The sequence below is a fragment of the Salmo salar genome, unplaced genomic scaffold (assembly GCF_905237065.1).
Source record: "Salmo salar unplaced genomic scaffold, Ssal_v3.1, whole genome shotgun sequence".
Classification (NCBI taxonomy): Eukaryota; Metazoa; Chordata; class Actinopteri; order Salmoniformes; family Salmonidae; genus Salmo; species Salmo salar.
The window spans coordinates 142819-148818 of record NW_025547815.1 but is presented as its reverse complement, the minus strand read 5'-3'; positions in this window follow the sequence as shown (position 1 = coordinate 148818).

Here is a 6000-nt window from a genome sequence, read left to right as displayed (position 1 = left end):
CAGTACGATGGATTGGGCCTACTGAACATAGCCAATATGCAGTGATAATGTAATTGGGCCTACTGAGCATAGCCAATATACACATTGATAATGTATTGACCTACTAGCATAACAATATGCAGTATGCAGTGATAATGTATTGGGCCTCCATAGCCCATTTACCGAGACATAGCCAATATGCAGTGATAATGTATTGGGCCTACTGAGCATATAGCCAATATTGCAGTGATAATGTATTGGGCCTACTGAGCATAGCCAATATGCAGTGATAATGTATTGGACCACACTGAGCACATAGCCAATATGCAGTGATAATGTATTGGGCCTACTGAGCATAGCCAATATGCAGTGATAATGTATTGGGCCTACGGGCATAGCCAATATGTAGTGATAATGTATTGGACCTACAGCCTACTGAAGCATAGCCAATATGCAGTGATAATGTATTGGGCCTACTGAGCATAGCCAATATGCAGTGATAATGTATTGGGACTACTGAGCACTTAGCCAATATGCAGTGATAATGTATTGGCACTGAGCACAGCCAATGTCGCAGTGATAATGTATTGGGCCTACTGAGCATAGCCAATATGCAGTGATAATGTATTGGACCTACTGAGCATAGCCAATATGCAGTGATAATGTATTGGGCCTACTGAGCATAGCCAATATGCAGTGATAATGTATTGGGCCTACCCCGAGCATAGCCAATATGCAGTGATAATGTATTGGGCCTACTGAGCATAGCCAATATGCAGTGATAATGTATTGGGCTCTGAGCATAGCCAATATGTAGTGATAATGTATTTACTGAGCATAGCCAATATGCAGTGATAATGTATTAGCCTTACTGAGCATAGCCAATATGCAGATAATGTATTGGACCTACTGAGCATAGCCAATATGCAGTGATAATGTATTGGGCCTACTGAGCATAGCCAATATGCAGTGATAATGTATTGGCCTCGCCTACTGAGCATAGCCAATATGCAGTGATAATGTATTGGGCCTACTGAGCATAGCCAATATGCGAGTGATAATGTATTGGGCCTACTGAGCATAGCCAATATGCAGTGATAATGTATTGGGAACCTACTGAGCATAGCCAATATGCAGTGATAATGTATTGGGGCCTACTGAGCATAGCCAATATGCAGTGATAATGTATTGGGCCTACTGAGCATAGCCAATATGTAGTGATAATGTATTGGACCTTAGCCTACTGAGCATAGCCAATATGCAGTGATAATGTATTGGGCCTACTGAGCATAGCCAATATGCAGTGATAATGTATTGGGCCTACTGAGCATAGCCAATATGCAGTGAGTAATGTATTGGACCTAAGCCTACTGAGCATAGCCAATATGCAGTGATAATGTATTGGGCCTACACGAGCATAGCCAATATGCAGTGATAATGTATTGGGCCTACTGAGCATAGCCAATATGCAGTGATAATGTATTGGGCCTACTGAGCATAGCCAATATGCAGTGATAATGTATTGGGCCTACTGAGCATAGCCAATATGCAGTGATAATGTATTGGACCTACTGAGCATAGCCAATATGCAGTGATAATGTATTGGACCTCTGAGCATAGCCAATATGCAGTGATAATGTATTGGGCCTACCCTACTGAGCATAGCCAATATGCAGTGATAATGTATTGGGCCTACTGAGCATAGCCAATATGCAGTGATAATGTATTGGACCTACTGAGCATAGCCAATATGCAGTGATAATGTATTGGGCCTACTGAGCATAGCCAATATGCAGTGATAATGTATTGGGCCACTACTGAGCATAACACAATATGCAGTGATAATGTTTGGGCCTACAGCCTACTCGGAGCATGGCCAATATGCAGTGATAATGTATTGGCCACCTACTGAGCATAGCCAATATGCAGTGATAATGTATTGGACCTACTGAGCATAGCCAATATGCAGTGATAATGTATTGGGCCTACTGAGCATAGCCAATATGCAGTGATAATGTATTGGGCCTACTGAGCATAGCCAATATGCAGTGATAATGTATTGGGCCTACTGAGCATAGCCAATATGCAGTGATAATGTATTGGGCCTACTGAGCATAGCCAATATGCAGTGATAATGTATTGGGCCTACTGAGCATAGACAATATGCAGATAATTATTGGGCCTACTGAGCATAGCCAATATGCAGTGATAATGTATTGGACCTATAGCCTACTGAGCATAGCCAATATGCAGTGATAATGTATTGGGACTACTGAGCATAGCCAATATGCAGTGATAATGTATTGGGCCTACTGAGCATAGACAATATGCAGTGATAATGTATTGGGCCTACTGAGCATAGACAATATGCAGTGATAATGTATTGGGCCCATAGCCTACTGAGCATAGCCAATATGCAGTGATAATGTATTGGGACTACTGAGCATAGCCAATATGCAGTGATAATGTATTGGGCCTACTGAGCATAGACAATATGCAGTGATAATGTATTGGGCCTACTGAGCATAGACAATATGCAGTGATAATGTATTGGGCCTATAGCCTACTGAGCATAGCCAATATGCAGTGATAATGTATTGGGACTACTGAGCATAGACAATATGCAGTGATAATGTATTGGGCCTATAGCCTACTGAGCATAGCCAATATGCAGTGATAATGTATTGGGCCTACTGAGCATAGCCAATATGCAGTGATAATGTATTGGGCCTACTGAGCATAGACAATATGCAGTGATAATGTATTGGGCCTACACTGAGCATAGCCAATATGCAGTGATAATGTATTGGGCCTACTGAGCATAGACAATATGCAGTGATAATGTATTGGGCCTACTGAGCATAGCCAATATGCAGTGATAATGTATTGGGCCTACTGAGCATAGCCAATATGCAGTGATAATGTATTGGGCCTATAGCCAATATGCAGTGATAATGTATTGGGCCTATAGCCAATATGCAGTGATAATGTATTGGGCCTACTGAGCATAGCCAATATGCAGTGATAATGTATTGGGCCTATAGCCAATATGCAGTGATAATGTATTGGGCCTATAGCCAATATGCAGTGATAATGTATTGGGCCTACTGAGCATAGCCAATATGCAGTGATAATGTATTGGGCCTACAGCCGACTGAGCATAGACAATATGCAGTGATAATGTATTGGACCTACTGAGCATAGCCAATATGCAGTGATAATGTATTGGGCCTACTGAGCATAGACAATATGCAGTGATAATGTATTGGACCTACTGAGCATAGCCAATATGCAGTGATAATGTATTGGGCCTACTGAGCATAGCCAATATGCAGTGATAATGTATTGGGCCTACTGAGCATAGCCAATATGCAGTGATAATGTATTGGGCCTATAGCCTACTGAGCATAGCCAATATGCAGTGATAATGTATTGGGACTACTGAGCATAGACAATATACAGTGATAATGTATTGGGACTACTGAGCATAGACAATATGCAGTGATAATGTATTGGGACTACTGAGCATAGACAATATGCAGTGATAATGTATTGGGCCTACTGAGCATAGCCGAATATGCAGTGATAATGTATTGGACCTACAGACTACTGAGCATAGACAATATGCAGTGATAATGTATTGGCCTACTGAGCATTAGTTGGACCTACTGAGCATAGCCAATATGCAGTGATAATGTATTGGGCCTACTGAGCATAGCCAATATGCAGTGATAATGTATTGGGCCTATAGCCAATATGCAGTGATAATGTGCCATAGCCAATATGCAGTGATAATGTATTGGGCCTACAGCCGACTGAGCATAGACAATATGCAGTGATAATGTATTGGACCTACTGAGCATAGCCAATATGCAGTGATAATGTATTGGGCCTACTGAGCATAGACAATATGCAGTGATAATGTATTGGACCTACTGAGCATAGCCAATATGCAGTGATAATGTATTGGGCCTACTGAGCATAGCCAATATGCAGTGATAATGTATTGGGCCTACTGAGCATAGCCAATATGCAGTGATAATGTATTGGGCCTATAGCCTACTGAGCATAGCCAATATGCAGTGATAATGTATTGGGACCACTGAGCATAGACAATATGCAGTGATAATGTATTGGGACTACTGAGCATAGACAATATGCAGTGATAATGTATTGGGACTACTGAGCATAGACAATATGCAGTGATAATGTATTGGGCCTACTGAGCATAGCCAATATGCAGTGATAATGTATTGGACCTACAGACTACTGAGCATGGACAATATGCAGTGATAATGTATTGGGACTACTGAGCATAGACAATATGCAGTGATAATGTATTGGACCTACTGAGCATAGCCAATATGCAGTGATAATGTATTGGGACTACTGAGCATAGCCAATATGCAGTGATAATGTATTGGACCTATAGCCTACTGAGCATAGCCAATATGCAGTGATAATGTATTGGGACTACTGAGCATAGCCAATATGCAGTGATAATGTATTGGGACTACTGAGCATAGCCAATATGCAGTGATAATGTATTGGGACTACTGAGCATAGACAATATGCAGTGATAATGTATTGGGACTACTGAGCATAGACAATATGCAGTGATAATGTATTGGGACTACTGAGCATAGACAATATGCAGTGATAATGTATTGGGCCTACTGAGCATAGCCAATATGCAGTGATAATGTATTGGACCTACAGACTACTGAGCATAGACAATATGCAGTGATAATGTATTGGGCCTACTGAGCATAGCCAATATGCAGTGATAATGTATTGGGCCTACTGAGCATAGCCAATATGCAGTGATAATGTATTGGACCTACTGAGCATAGCCAATATGCAGTGATAATGTATTGGCCAGCCTACTGAGCATAGCCAATATGCAGTGATAATGTATTGGGCCTACTGAGCATAGCCAATATGCAGTGATAATGTATTGGGACTACTGAGCATAGCCAATATGCAGTGATAATGTATTGGGACTACTGAGCATAGCCAATATGCAGTGATAATGTATTGGGCCTACTGAGCATAGCCAATATGCAGTGATAATGTATTGGACCTTAGCCTACTGAGCATAGCCAATATGCAGTGATAATGTATTGGGCCTCACTGAGCATAGCCAATATGCAGTGATAATGTATTGGGCCTACTGAGCATAGCCAATATGCAGTGATAATGTATTGGGCCTACTGAGCATAGCCAATATGCAATGATAATGTATTGGGCCTACTGAGCATAGCCAATATGCAGTGATAATGTATTGGGCCTACCCTGAGCATAGCCAATATGCAGTGATAATGTATTGGGCCTATAGCCGACTGAGCATAGCCAATATGCAGTGATAATGTATTGGGCCTACTGAGCATAGCCAATATGCAGTGATAATGTATTGGGCCTACTGAGCATAGCCAATATGCAGTGATAATGTATTGGGACGCCTACTGAGCATAGCCAATATGCAGTGATAATGTATTGGGCCTACTGAGCATAGCCAATATGCAGTGATAATGTATTGGGCCTACTGAGCATAGCCAATATGCAGTGATAATGTATTGGGCCTACTGAGCATAGCCAATATGCAGTGATAATGTATTGGGCCTACTGAGCATAGCCAATATGCAGTGATAATGTATTGGGGCCTACTGAGCATAGCCAATATGCAGTGATAATGTATTGGGCCTACTGAGCATAGCCAATATGCAGTGATAATGTATTGGGCCTACTGAAGCACTAGCCAATATGCGGTGATAATGTATTGGACCTTCTACTGAGCATAACCAATATGCAGTGATAATGTATTGGGCCTACTGAGCATAGCCAATATGCAGTGATAATGTATTGGGACTACTGAGCAACTAGCCAATATGCAGTGATAATGTATTGGGCCTCACTGAGCATAGCCAATATGCAGTGATAATGTATTGGGACTACTGAGCATAGCCAATATGCAGTGATAATGTATTGGACCTACCCGAGCATAGACAATATGCAGTGATA